Genomic DNA, 16,023 nt, shown 5'->3' with positions numbered 1-16,023 from the left:
TAATGTTGCTCACAATACATTCCAAGTGCAGGTTGAAGTGGTCCAAGTCATCAAGTTCCACTGAGTTTCTTTGGTTGACTTGTACAATCCCACAAGAGTGATGGTGATGAGCAGTATCTTCTTAGCGTGTAAGGATGGCATGTGCTATTTCTACTTTCTCTCCAGCTGCTTTTTGCAGGGGGAGGGGTGCATTTCATGTACTCCCCTCCATCTCCATCCTCTCTCCACAAGCAAAACCAGCTCCCTGACCTCCACAGCTTCTCTCTCCCCCAGTTCACCTCTCCGCATCAAGCACCTGCTGAGTTCTGTGGTTCAGATTGTGCAGATTGTTGTGTTAATCCTCAAATCAGTTTTCTAGGTGTGCAAGATGGTTAAGTGTTGATCTGGCTGTATTTCATGGACACAAGATGCAAAAAAACTTTCATACTGTTCCGCCATCTTGGCTCCTCCCCAGTATGTATGTGTTTTTAAGTAGCATGTGTGACTGGGTTAAGAAGCCTTTCTTCCAGCTAATGTGCTGATGATACCTTTTGCCAGACAAACTCTGGCAACTCCACACTCTGCATGCAGGGATAGCAATATACTTGGAAGGAAGGTACATTAATTGATTTTTCCTAAAACTGTGATTTTAGAACACACAAACACATTTTCATAACTTTATGTGTTTATGTGTAGTAACTTCAGAATGCAAGGCATGATACTCTCTGCTACTCTTTCTCCACCACCTAGAAACAACCCGTTATGCAGTCATTACAGACAAGTGAAGCCAGAGATTTCCCTCATTCAGATTAAAATTCTCTTTTTCTTAGTTCTTGTACTTCTACTGTTTCTTTCTGGATCCATTTTATTTTGATCATCCTTAATCTTATTAATAATGTTTTGATTCTTCTCTATTTACACCTATAACCCTTCCGAGGTTAGTCCTTAAAGCACAGATGTTATGTCTTGTTACAAACTTCAGCAATCATATTTCTAATGAAATAGCAATTTTAATTTTTTGATTTGTAAGCTTAGGTATTTCACAAATCTTTGAAAGAACAACTTCAAGAGATTTATTTCAAACTCAGCAAGTACTTGTTGACCTGTTTTCTGGGGAGGGCAGTCATTTTACATATAATATTTCATTTAGCCTTAATGATACTCTATGACAAAGGAGTTGATAATCATATTTCTTACATTAGATGTGAACCTACTTCCCTAAAATTTTAACTCCATCTGAAAATCTGTGAGTACTCACTACTGTGCTGTTCTATATTTATGTGGCTTTATGATTAAAAAGGGGATTTCTTAAGTTAGACATTTACATGCAAATAGGTACTGTATTACTAGAATGCCTCTCTCTAAATATTTTGCTAAATAGTTCTTTTTTTGTTGTTGTTAAATTATTGTACTGCAAATGCATTGTCTAGCCTGGGGTTATTTTAATTCTTAATACCATCGCTATACTGACACACTAAGTATTATAAGTTCCTAGTGTCTCCTTCTGTTATTGCTTTGCTAGGTTTTGTTTAATTATGATATGCCCACCACTGTGGAAATGTTCTTCTCTTGCATGTACGCACACACATTAGGACACATGAAAGGACATGCGTGCATGCAGGCAAACACACACACGCATACAAACCTCTTGTTTTTTTGATCAAAAGATTTGGATATAATGAACTGCATTAGGAAAAACCCAGTCTACTCTGGATAAAACTTGGCAAGTATTTGACAGTATATATAATTGAGTTCAAATTGTTTTTGGTTTATAAAAGTAAACCCTGGTTCAGAGACAGGTTGATAAATACTACAGTAAAATTTAAGTCAACACTTAGTTTAAAATGGAGCACACTCTATAAAGTTGGAGCTTATAAACAACAGAACGATTATAAACAATATTCCAGACTTCTGGCCAACTAAAATTTCACTGACATCTTGTAGGTGGAAAAAAAGTAAATAATCTCTACAAATCTTACAGACTTCAAACCAGATAAACAGCATCATTTATTAAAATGCTGGGAAGTTGATAATGATGATGATGATGATAAGCAAAATGGATAATAGTGTCTGGGATTTTGGAGGCCTTCCACCTACACTTTCTGCATGTATAAAGAGAAAAGCAAGCATCTGGCATACCAGATGGTTTATATTTGTGATGCCCAAGGAAAAAAGACTATGGAAGACAGAAAGACATGTTCCTACTGATACTAATAGTTTAGTATTCAAATTATGCTACAAGCATTTTGTCTCTATAGGAGATTAATGTTACTATGCATCAAAAAGAAATTTTAAAAATGAACTCTTAAGGCAAGAAGCAGACTGAATTTAAATGTATTTTCTTTGTGGAAAACTGAATCACCTAATTATATGAGGAATTTAACTAATTCTAACAGTATTATTTTTCCCAGCTTCTGGCCACCCATAGCTCAGGGAGGAAAGGCCCCTCTAAGTCTTCACTCTGTGTTTCTTCCTGAATCAAAACATGACAGGCTGACCATCCCTTATTTCCTGACTTATTTTAATGTTTGTCTACGGAAGGATTGTCTCACAAAATATATAGGGTCCTACGTTCTACTGTATGTTTTCGGTTCAAGGCATTTATTATTGCAAGTCATGTATTTTAGCACCACTTGCAGAAGTTGGGCTTCCCTAAGGATTTTCTCAAACAATGGGATAATTGATACCAACCACTTATGCCATTCAAGAACACAAGTGATCAAGCACAAAAGGGATTTTAGATGACAAGAACTCAACATATGATGAGAAGAAACTGAAAAGAAAACTGACTGAATTTGGTGAATCCAAAACTAGATTTAATGTGGTATTTAAGCCCAAATAACTCAAATTTTGGAGTAAACATAAATATTACATTGTTGTGTGATTATTTGGTTGAGGTATTATGGCTAGATCTTCGTGAGTGATGGTGAGTTCTCCTCCTGAAAAAAAAATCAGTGTCACTACTCAACCATTTACAAAAGTAAGTGCTCAAGACTAAGGCAAAAAAATAAGGGACAAAATGGTAGATTTAGTGTCAGGGGCAGTTTGAGCTAACTCTATCTCATGGAAAAGTTTTGGGTAATTTCAAATTAGGGGACTAAAATTTCCTTAGTTAAATGGAGTCAAGTCATGATTGAGGTAATGGGCTGGTCTGTAAAGAGCCCCTGAAGAAATAGTAATTCTGTATTACTTACTGCATTGTCTTTTCCATTTATTCCTTCAAATCATGAAAATACTTTTAACCCAGTGTGTGCTGTGTTGTGGGGAACTAAGAAGCGTCTGTTCTCCGTTTGGGACTAAGTGAAATTTTACTCATTCGTCTTCATCATCTTCTACCCTAATGCATTTCCTGTGATTTGTTGATGAGAGTCTTTTTCTCAAATATTTTTGTCAGAGGAGTCGCTTAGATCAGATATTCTCTGCCTTTGTGATGATCTCATTATATTCCATCCACCCTGATAGAGGAATATCTAGGCTAGATATGGAATTCTAGGGTTGCAGTCATTTCTTTCTCAGTAGTGTATAGATTCTCCTCTATTTTCACCTAATTTTCAGATTCAAGATGAGAAATGCAATCATATATTTTTTTCCCTATTGTACAAAAAGTTTTCTTCTTCTATAAGGCTTATAAGATTTTTTTCCCCTTAGGAATAAGAGTTTTAACCAGACTGTGCCTAAATAAATATTCATTCTTAAAAATACAGCTTATGACTATATAATCTCCTTAATTCCTCAATCATAGGTCTGCCCTCTACGCAGGAATATTTCTTCCCAGTATTTCCTAATTTTCTTCCTCACTTTTTATCTGCCTTTTTTTTCTTTTTGAAAACTTAGTTTTCACAAATGAGAGCCCTTGGTTTATTGGCTGCGTTTGTATCCCTTTTCTCATAATTCCCCCTTTTTTCCTCTGTTTTTGAGATCATTTTAAAATTTTCTATTTCATATAATTAATTCCAGTTACAACAGTGTATATGTTTCTTTTTTGGTTAAATTATTGATTTTTATTTGTCTTTGGTTTGAACATATGTTCTTGACTTTCAGGACATACTTTTTCCTGCATATAAATCTTCATAAATGATATGTATATGTATTTATCTTCCAACAATTTTGTTTCACTGGTCTACATTTCAAAATTCATTGGATGTCTTTAACTGTTATTTATCTATTTTAGCTTGGTGGAGTTCACACATCTTGATTGGACACTCTTAAGATTGAGATTATGGTAGGTAGTAAGAGGAGAAAATGTTTTCTGCTCTTATGGTGGGTCTGTGGCGTAAAAAACTGAAAAAAAAATTAAAATTAAAAGAAAAGGGCTATTGGGGTCCTATAAAGGCTTCTCTTGTGTAGCAGGAGAAAAGTCAACCAAAACTATTAATTCAAGCTTTATTTAAAATGCCATAATATGGAGGACACCTTGGTGGCTCAGTCGGTTAAGCGTCTAACTTCAGTTCAGGTCATGATCTCAAGGCTCCTTGTTGTGCCTTGCCTCAGGCTTTGTGCTGACAGCTCAGAGCCTGGAGCCTGATTCAGATTCTGTGTCTCCCTCTCTCTCTTTACCCCTCTCCCACTCATGCTCTGCCTCAAGAATAAATAAACATTAAATATTAGACAATAAACATTTAATAATTAAAAAATAAAAAATTAAAAATTAAAATTAAAAAATTAAAAATAAATCCTGTAATATGGAAAAGGTCAAGATGAGTGTTCTATAGGAAACCAATTGCCTAAAGTATTAATGGGATATATTGGAGAAAGTCAAAGTCTTGTTCTGAGAATTTTACAGCGTTCAATTTATTGCAGGTGTGGGAAAAGTAAGATTGTGTTAATTGTGGTAAAGATGCATAAACAGTAAGACTGGGAACACAAATTTGCCAAGACTACATTAGGATTTAGTAAGAGGGGAGGGAAGACAGAATTCAGGCTAAGGTCTTTTGTGGACCAGTAAAAATGTTTCATTTCTTGAGCATTTTTTCACGCTTGGGCACAGTTAAAGCATTAAAACAGAGTGGTAACTCATTGTGGTTTTGATTTGTATTTCCCTGATGATGAGTGATGTTGAACATTTTTTCATGTGTCAGTTGGCCATCTGGATGTCTTCTTTGGAGAAGTATCTTTTCATATCTTTTGCCCATTTCTTCACTGGATTATTTGTTTTTTGGGTGTTGAGTTTGATAAGTTCTTTATACATTTTGGATACTAACCCTTTATCTGATATGTTGTTTCCAAATATCTTCTCCCATTCTGTCGGTTGCCTTTTAGTTTGCTGATAGTTTCCTTTGCTGTGCACAAGCTTTTTATTTTGATGAGGTCCCAGTAGTTCATTTTTGCTTTTGTTTCCCTTGTCTTTGGAGACGTGTTGAGTAAGAAGTTGCTGCGGGCAGATCAGAGAGGTTTTTGTGTGCTTTCTCCTCAAGGATTTTGATGGCTTCCTGTCTTACATTGAGGCCTTTCATCCATTTTGAGTTTATTTTTGTGTATGGTGTAAGAAAGTGGTCCAGGGTCATTCTTCTGCATGTCGCTGTCCAGTTTTCCCAGCACCACTTGCTGAGGAGACTGTCTTTATTCCATTGGATATTCTCTCTTGCTTTGTCAAAGATTCCTTGGCCATATGTTTGTGGGTCCATTTCTGGGTTCTCTATTCTGTTACATTGATTTGAGTTGTCTGTTTTTGTGCCAATACCATACTGTCTTGATGATTACAGCTTTGTAGTATAGCTTGAAGTCTGGGATTGTGATGCCTCCTGCTTTGGTTTTCTTTTTCAAGATTGCTTTGGCTATTTGGGGTCTTTTCTGGTTCCATAAAAATTTTAGGATTATTTTTTCTAGCTCTGTGAAGAATGCTGGTGTTATTTTGATAGGGATTGCATTGAATATGTAGACTGCTTTGGGTGGTATCGACATTTTATTTTATTTTATTTTTAATTTTTTAAATCTTTATTTATTTTTGAAAGAGAGACAGCGTGTGAGCAGGGGAGGAGCAGAGAGAGAGGGAGACACAGAATCTGAAGCAGGCTCCAGGCTCTAAGCTGTCAGCACAGAGCCTGACGTGGGGCTCGAACTCATGAACTGTGAGATCATGACCCGAACCGAAGTCGGACATTCAACTTACTGAGTCACCCAGGCGCCAAGCATATTAACAATATTTGTTCTTCCTATCCAGGAGCATGGAATCTTTATTCCATTTTTTTTTGTGTGTGTGTGTCTTCAATTTCTTTCATAAGCTTTCTGTAGTTTTCAGTGTATAGATTTTTCACCTCTTTGGTTCGATTTATTCCTGGGTATTTTATGGTTTTTGGTGCAACTGTAAATGGGATCAATTCCTTGATTTCTCTCTTTGCTGCTTCATTGTTGGTGTGTAGGAATACAACAGATTTCTGTATGTTGATTTTATATCCTGAAAATTTGCTGAATTCATGAATCAGTTCTAGTAGTTATTTGGTGTAATCTTTTGGGTTTTCCATATAGAGTATCATGTCATCTGCGAAGAATGAAAGTTTGACCTCCTCTTGGCCAATTTGGATACCTTTTATTTCTTTGCGTTGTCTGATGCCAGAGGCTAAGACTTCCAATACTATGGTGAATAACAGTGGTGAGAGTGGTCATCCCTGTCTTGTTCCTGACCTTAGGGGGAAAGCTCTCAGTTTTTCCCCATTGAGGATGATATTAGTGTTGGGTCTTTCGCATATGGCTTTTATGATCTCAAGGTATGCTCCTTCTATCCCTACTTTCTTGAGGGATTTTATCAAGAAAGGATGCTGTATTTTGTCAAATGCTTTGTCTGCATCTATTGGGAGGATCATATGGTTCTTGTCCTTTCTTTTATTGATGTGGTGAATCACATTGATTATATTGAACCAGCCCTGCATCCCAGGTATAAATCCCACTTGGTAGTGGCAAACAATTTTTTTAATGTATTGTTGGGTTGGGTTGGCTAATATCTTGTTGAGGAGTTTTGAATCCATGTTCAGCAGGGAAATTGGTGTATAGTTCTCCTTTTTAGTGGGGTAACTGTCTGGTTTGGGAATCAAGGTAATGCTGGATTCATAGAAAGAGTTTGGAAGTTTTCCTTCCATTTCTATTTTTTGGAACAGCTTCAAGAAAATAGGTGTTAACTCTTCCTTCAATGTTTGGTAGAATTCCTCTGGAAAGCCATCTGGCCCTGGATGGTTGTTTTTTGGCATATTTTTGATTACTAATTCAATTTTCTTACTGGTTATGGGTGTATTCAAATTCTCTATTTCTTCCTGTTTCAGTTTTGATAGTGTATATGTTTCTAGGAATTTACCCATTTCTTACAGATTACCCATTTTTTTGGCATATAACTGCTCATAATAGTTTCTTATTATTGTTTGTATTTCTGTTGTGTTGGTTGTGATCTCTCCTCTTTCATTCTCGATTTTATGTATTTAGGCCCTTACCTTTTTTCTTTTTGATCAAACTGACTAGTGGTTTATCAATTTTGTTAATTCTTTCAAAGAACCAATTTCTGGTTTCATTGATCTGTTCTACTGTTTTTGTTTGTTTGTCTGTTTCAACAGCATTAATTTCTGCTCTAATCTTATTTCCTGTCTCCTGCTGGCTTTGGGTTTTATTTGCTGTTCTTTTTCCAGTTTGTTAACGCATAAGGTTAGGTTGTGTATCTGAGATCTTTCTTCCTTCTTTAGGAAGGCCTGGATTGCTATATACTTTCCTCTTATGACTGCCTTTGCTGCATTCCAGAGGTTTTGGGTTGTGGTGTTATCATTTCATTGGCTTTCATGAACTTTTTAATTTCCTCTCAAATTATTGGTTAGCCCATTCATTCTTTAGTAAGATTTTCTTCAGTCTCCAATATTTGTTACCTTTCCAAATTTTTTCTTATGGTTGATTTTGAGTTTCATGGTGTTGTGGTCTGAAAATGTGCATGGTATGATCTCGATCTTTTTGTGCTTGTTGACGGCTGATTTGTGTCCCGGTATGTGGTCTATTCTGGAGAACATTCCATGTGCACTGGAGAAGAACGTATATTCTGCTGCTTCAGGATGAAATGTTCCGAATATATCTGTTAAGTCCATCTGGTCCAGTGTGTCATCCAAAGCCGTTGTTTCTTTGTTGATTTTTTGATTAGACGATCTGTCCATTGCTGTGAGTGGGGTGTTGAAGTCTCCTACTATTATGGTATTACTATCAATGAGTTTCTTTATGTTTGTGATTAATTGATTGATATATTTGGGTGCTTTCACACTTGGTGCATAAATGTTCACAACTGTTAGGTCTTCTTGGTGGATAGACCCCTTGATTATGATATAATGCCCTTCTGCATCTTTTGATACAGTCTTTATTTTAAAGTCTAGATTGTCTGATATAAGTATGGCTACTCCGGCTTTCTTTTGTTGACCATTAGAATGAGAGATGGTTCTCCATCTCCTTACTTTCAATCTGAAGGGTTCTTTCAATCTAAAGTGGGTCTCTTGTAAACAGCGTGTAGATGGATCTTATTTTCTTATCCATTGTTACCCTTTGTCTTTTGATTGGAGCATTGAGTCCATTGACATTTAGAGTGAGTACTGAAAGATATGAATTTATTGACATTATGTTGCTTGTAGAATTGGAGTGTCTGGTGGTGTTTTCTGGTCTTTTCTAGTCTTTGTTGCTTTTGATCTTTATTTATTTGTTTTTGTTTTTTTTTTCATCTTTTCTCCCCTCAGGAAATCGCACTTAAAATTTCTTGCAGGGCTGGTTTAGTGCTCACAAACTCCTTTAATTTTTGTTTGGGAAACTTTTTATCTCTCCTTCTATTTTGAATAACGGCCTTGCTGGATAAAGAATTCTTGGCTGCATATTTTTCTGATTCAGCACATTGAGTATATCCTGCCACTCCTTTCTGGCCCACCAAATTTCTGTGGATAGGTCTGCTGCAAACCTGATCTGTCTTCCCTTGTAGGTTAAGGAATTTTTTTCCCTTATTGCTTTCATGAAACTCTCCTTGCCTGAGTATTTTGTGAATTTGACTATGATATGCCTTGTTGATGGTCAGTTTTTTTGAATCTAATGGGAGTCCTCTGTGCTTCCTAAATTTTGATGTCTGTGTCTTTTTCCAGGTTAGGAAAGTTTTCCACTATGATTTGCTTACATAACCCTTACACCCCTATTTTTCTCTCTTCTTCTTCTGGGACCCCTATGATTCTGGTGTTGTTCCTTTTTAATGAGTCACTGACTTCTCTAATATTTATATAATAAACATTACTACATAGATGTTTTTTAAACATTTATTTATTTTTGAGACAGAGAGAGACAGAGCATGAACGGGGGAGGGTCAGAGAGAGAGGGAGACACAGAATCTGAAACAGGCTCCAGGCTCTGAGCTGTCAGCACAGAGCCCGACGCGGGGCTCGAACTCACGGACTGCGAGATCATGACCCGAGCTGAAGTCGGCTGCTTAACTGACTGAGCCACCCAGGTGCCCCCATTACTACATAGACTTAAAGATAAAACCTACATACATTTTTGTTACATTTTATTATAATTCACTCTAATTAAAATGCAAAATTATGATTTGGAGACTTTACTATTTAGTACATGTAGATTATTTAAATAATTCAGAATTGCCAGAGATATTTTTATGTAAATCATACAACTTCTGGAGGTGGGGAGGGAGGGATGAATTAAACAGGTGAAGGGGATTAAGTGTAAACTTATCAGGGTGAGCACTGAGTAATAATGTATAGAATTGTTTGAATCACTGTGTTGTACCCCTGAAACTAATATAACACTGTAGGCTAACTATACTGCAATTAAAATGAAAAACCTAATAAAAATAAAAAAAAGAAACAAGAAACTTCTGTCTTAGTTTCAGATTCTACTTCAGTTTTGCCTACCAGTGCCCATTTTTCAACACTCTCATCTCCCAAATTTTAGATTTTGTTTATCTACGATATTTATTTATTCATTAAATATTTAATAAATATGGTATAGAATTTAATAAACAGCCCCTGCTATTAAAGAGTCAGAACTCAATGTCTTACAGAAAAGTGAGAACAAGGGAATTTATGATGGACAGTAGACCATTTGATAAATGCTACGAAAGAGGATAAAGAATGCATGGTATAAACTGTTTAACGTACTCAAGGAAGACATTGATTAGGCAGTAAGCTTTGGCTGAGTCTTCAAGACGTATGGTTTAATAGAGAGTTGATTATCTGCATATTGGCATGAAAGCTTGAGAAAGATGACATGATATGGGAGTACTGGTAGCATTATGAAAGAAAGATTAAAGGGTGCAATAAAAGCAGGCAGAATGAAATAGGAGATAGCTTCAGTATTCTGGACAGAGTATCCTACTTGATTTTTCTATGCTACTCAAGGTGACATTTTTCCCCTCAGTTTTTTTGTGAAAAAAAATCTGTGACCAGATTTATGGGCATAATTTGTCTCCAGTTGGCTGGGAAAATTTCTGGATCCTAGATCCTCTAGGTTGTTTGTTCTTTAATGTTGAACCTTCCTGTACTGCTGCTCACTGTGGTAGTAAGGGCAGATATAGTCAGAAGTTCAATTACTGCGAAGGAGCATAATGTGCCTGAGAATAGGGTTGAAACGTAGCTTAGAGTCAAAATCTTGGGAAATACATCAGTTAAGACATAAATTCCAAGAGAATGTGATTTAAATGAGTCAAGAAAGAAAGGAAATAATTTCCTGTGAGAATCACAAGGAAAGAATCAGGACTTATATCTATATCAATATAGAAAATAGAAAATTACTCAGCCATAAAAAAGAAGAAAATCTTGCCATCTGTGACAATACAGATAAACCTGGAGGACATTTTGTAAGTGAAATAAGCCAGATAGAGAAAGATAAATTTTGTATGATCTCACTTATTTCTGGAATCTAAAAACGAAAGAAAGAAAGAAAGAAAGAAAGAAAGAAAGAAAGAAAGAATAACTGATAGTAGAATAGTGGTTGCTAGAGAATGAGGCAGAGTGGAGGAAATGGGAATATATTGATCAAATATATAAACTGACTTAAATAACTTTTTATCTAATGTAAAACATGGTGACTATATTTAATAATACTGTACAGTATCCTTGAAATTTGAGAAGATAGTAGATCATTTCATTGCATACACACACAAAAATGTAACACAAGGTCATGGATATATTAATTAATGTGGTTGTGGGAACCATTTTGCCATGTATACGATATCAAATCATGTTGTATAATTTAAATATATGCAATTTTATGTCAATTCCATCTTAATAAAGCTGGGGACCAAAGGACATAAATACTACACATAAAGCTAAGGACTGACACATTTGACTATAATACATGTACTTTTATATTTATATTCATATATATGTGTGTATCTGATACATATATACTGTAACATACACATACATAACTTTGTAAAAATAGAATTATCCTAGTAACAATTTTATCCACTGACTAAAAAATATTTGCCACATATATGACAAAGTGTTAATAAGTATAATATATTTTCAAAACTTATAACAATAATTAAGAAAAAAGACTGGGCACCTGGGTGGCTCAGTTGGTTAAGTGTCTGACTTCGGCTCAGGTCATGATCTTGTGGTTTGTGAGTTTGAGCCCCACATGGCGCTCTGTGGTGACAGCTCAGAGCCTGGAGCTGCTTGGGATTCTGTGTCTCCCTCTCTCTTTGCCTTTCCCCCACTCACACTCTGTCTGTGTCTCTCTCTCTCAAAAATAAATAAACAAACAAAAAAAAGACAACAAAAAGTAAAAGACACAATGACACTTTTGGAGGTGTTTGTTAACTTAATTATGGTGAACGTATCACAGTTATATGCATACATCCAACATCATAAAATTGTATGCATTATATACATACAGTTTTTTTGTGTATCAATAATACCTCAATAAAGCTGTAAAAAAATACTAGATTACATGAAGATAATTTCTTAGTTTGGTTTACCCTGAAAGCAAAGGTCCAAGAACTTTGCTGTCAGGCACTCTATTTGGGAGATAATCTCACTAAACAGGAGTGAGGGAACATGGAAAGTGATACAGGAAAAGAAGAGAAGCCAATGTAGAAGTCTGTTATGAAGTTTGATGCTATAGACAAAGCTTACACTGCTGGAACTGCTGAGAAGCAAACAAAATGTCTGCCTTTTTTTTTTTTTTTTTTTCCTATCAAAAAGACAGGAAGCTGGAGGATCCTAGTTCCAGCACTGGTTCTTAACTTCTACTGTAGGAAGAGTGGCCCTGAGGATTAACTCCAGCATTTCAGGGCAGAGCTTGAGAACAGTTTGAGCAAACTCCATCTGGCTTTTAGGAAGCCTGAGGTAGAAGACATAAAGTCTATTACTGCAGTTTGACACTGGCTGCTGGTTGTGTGAGTTTGCAAACAACTTCCTACTGCACATGTCAGTGCCGAAATCAGAGAGGAGTCAAGGGGATGTGACCTATACAAGAGGCATCTTCTATAAATACGAATGAACAATTTTCAGAAGTGCAATTTCAAATAACTCATGAGAATATTAAAATAATGCTCAATATTTCTATAATAAGTAAAATAAAATTTTAAATAAAAAGAATTAACAATTCACTTCTTTAAATATTAGCTAAAAATAAGGTTTGAAACTATCAGTTAATATGAATTGTGTAGAAATAGTAACTCTCATGCGCAGATGGAAGAAATGTAAGTAGATATAAGCACTTATGTAAGAATTGAAATGGAAGCTAAATCGTATAGCTTCTGATCAAGGAATTATCCTTTGTGTATACCTGAAATCTAATCCAAACTACTAGCTTCAGAAAAATTTACATATTCATATGATAGAAATAAAAAGTAGCAACTAGAATGAAATAATTTGACTTATATTTAAAATCATAGATATATTTGTGGGGGTGTCTGGGTGGCTTAGTCAGTCTGGCCGCTGACTCTTGATTTCAGATCAGAGTCATGTCTTGATTTCAGACCAGATCATGATCTCATGTTTCATGAGTTTGAGCCCTGCATCAGGCTCCGGGTTGCCTCCTTCTGACTCTCTCCCTCTAGTCCTCCCTCTCTCTCTCTCTCTTTCAACTAAAAAAATAAACTTAAAAAAAAAAAAAAAGCATAGTTTTGGCTTACCTGGGTAGCTCAGTCAGTTAGGTGTCTGACTTAGGCTCAGGTCATGATGTCACAGTTCGTGAGTTCAAGCCCCACGTTTGGCTCTGTGCTGACAGCTCAGAGCCTGGAGGCTGCTTCAGATTCTGTGTCTCCCTCTCTCTCTGCCCCACCCCTCCTTGCACTCTGTCTCCGTCTGTCTCAAAAATGAATAAACGTTAAAAATAATTTAAAAAGACGCCTATATTAAAATATGTATAAAAGCAAGTTTTATAGTGCATAAAATCTGTCACATAATGGATTGAAATACATGTAAACAGTGGTGTACATAAAATAACATGATAGAAATATGGCCTGGAAGGGCTCTGGAAAGGCCGTGAAAGGTCCACAAATTCATGACAGCAGAAAGAAGACTAATGGTGGGGAGGTTAGAAAAAAAAATAGTAGGTTTTAAAGTATAGTAGTATGTAAAATTTTACATCTTTAATAAAATAGCAACTGAATTTTAAAGTATCATTAGGGAAAAATCAAAACTATGACAGAGGTTTTAATAAATAAAAATGCTTTTATTTTCAGCTTGTTAGGCTGTCATTATATCTATCTATCATCTACCTATCTATCCATATATCTATCTATCTATCGTCTTTCATCTATCATCTTTTATTTATTTATTTACTTAATGGAATGGCTTAAGCATTTATGGAGGCTGATAAGTCCCAAGATCTACCCAAGATCTACCATCAACAAGCTGCAGTCAGAGAGCTTATGATACAGTTCCATTCTGGATTGAATACTTGAGAACCAGTAGAGAAAATGTTGAAATTCTAGTCCTAAGGTGGACAGGGTCAAGATCCAAGAAGAGCTGATGTTTCAGTAGGAACCTGAAGACAAGAAAAGAGTTACCTTCCAGCTCCAATAATAGGAGCACCCTCCTAGACCTTTTTATTTTATTTATTTTTTTCAATTCAATCTTCAGGTACTTCAATAAAGCTCACCCACATTAGAAAGAGCAATCTGCGTCTCAGCCTACAGACTCAAATGCTAATCTCATCCAGAAACACCCTCACAGATTTACCAAAGAATAATATTTGACCAAGTATCGGACATCTTGTGGCCCAATCAAACTGGCATATAAGGTAAACTGTGACAGTCCTATTCTCAGGTTTAATATGATAGATGCTTATTATAAAATAAAAAAGAGGGGCACCTGGGTGGCTCAGTCGGTTGAGCGGCCGATTTCGGCTCAGGTCATGATCTCGCGGTCTGTGAGTTCGAGTCCCGCGTCGGGCTCTGTGCTGGCAGCTCAGAGCCTGGAGCCTGTTTCGGATTCTGTGTCTTCCTCTCTCTGTCCCTCCCCCATTCATGCTCTGTCTCTCTCTGTCTCAAAAATAAATAAATGTTAAAAAAAATTTTTTTTAAATAAAATAAAATAAAAAAGAACAAGGGAGAGAAAAATTGAACTCTCCCAATCAATAACAAATATTATTAACCTTTTAATTAAAAAGTTATTTTGATATGTATGCATAAATATATGCAAATTTTATTGTATTAGTTATTTTCCTTTTGTTATTTTTCTATAACTTGATTATATATTGCCACAGTATATCTGTTCTACTTGAAAGATACATAATTCATAAATACTCCATAATATTTTAATTCATAGGTAAAGATGGTAGTAGCACCATTTAATTACCTGATTGACCATCAACAGAATTTTGTTTTTAAATTAGTATTGTTCATGTGCAGCTGTCTAAAGGATATCACGATATATCAATCTGAATTTTAACTGCAAAAAATAAGTATGGTAACACAGTAAGTAGTTTAACCAGAGAAGAGATCCAGAATCTCTAGCAGCGGGAAAAAGTCAGCATAGGAGGCCATGCAGCAGGAAGCAATGAAAAATGGTAGATTCTTCTCTGGGAAGACCCCACTGCTGTGACCATGGGCACAAACCCAGCAGCTGACATCAGACACTCTATTAACTCTGCTAACCCTAAAAGCCAGATGTCTTGGCCAAAAGAGTTTGAGAGGAAATTGCTTCTACAAGGAACTGCCTTTTTCAGTTTTTGCTACAGTCCACGTTGAACATGGGGTGATCTGTCTGGCAATGCTTATTTCACATGACTGTGCCTCAGTGGTACATGAGGATGAGAAATCAAGTTTGTGGCTTTCCCCTTGGCCAGGCAGAATTCAGTATGGAGAATTTCCTCCCAAATAGGAATGATGTTAAAGTGATGCTGGTGTCCACACAAAATACAAGCATTTGATCCCAACTGTTCACTGGCCCATATAGTCCTCCCCCACGCCCAACACGTTCTTTAATATTTAACTTTCTGACAGCACAAAATGCCCCAGGCTCGCATGATGTCACATTCCAGAAACCTTCCATTCTGCTCTCCAGTTCTCTGCATCCTGCTTTCTGGTCCAAGTGACTGACCTACAGGGACCACAACAGCTCCCTGGTCTGATTTCAGGTTGGCTTGAACAGGGAGTCCTGGCAGGAGGCCAAAGGGAAGGAGCCTGAGGTAGTAGATGTTTCTTCTCCTTGCTCCTCCCTGTGGGGTGGCCCCAGGCTGGATCCATCTCTCATTTGAAAGTTGACTCTGCATTTGAAACTCTAATTTAACTCAATTGTTTCCTTCTGTATTCCAGTCTTTGCTGCCTTTTTCCCCCCTTTCCTTTGGCCCTGGTGGTGTTGTAGCCCCAAAATACTTAACAGTACTATCCCTTGTGAGTTCCCTACATTTTGTCGTTTCTTTGACAAACAGTCCATTTTTTTTTAACGTTTTTATTTTTATTTTTGAGATAGAGAGAGACAGAGCATGAACGGGGGAGGGGCAGAGAGAGAGAGAGACACAGAATCGGAAGCAGGCTCCAGGCTCTGAGCCATCAGCCCAGAGCCAACGCGGGGCTCGAACCCATGGACTGCGAGATCGTGACCTGAGCTGGAGTCGGCTGCTTAACCGACTGAGCCACCCAGG

The sequence above is a fragment of the Panthera pardus genome, unplaced genomic scaffold, assembly GCF_024362965.1.
Source record: "Panthera pardus isolate Hobbes unplaced genomic scaffold, ASM2436296v1 HiC_scaffold_17, whole genome shotgun sequence".
In the NCBI taxonomy this organism is placed as follows: Eukaryota; Metazoa; Chordata; class Mammalia; order Carnivora; family Felidae; genus Panthera; species Panthera pardus.
Note: the sequence above shows the minus strand (reverse complement) of the source record.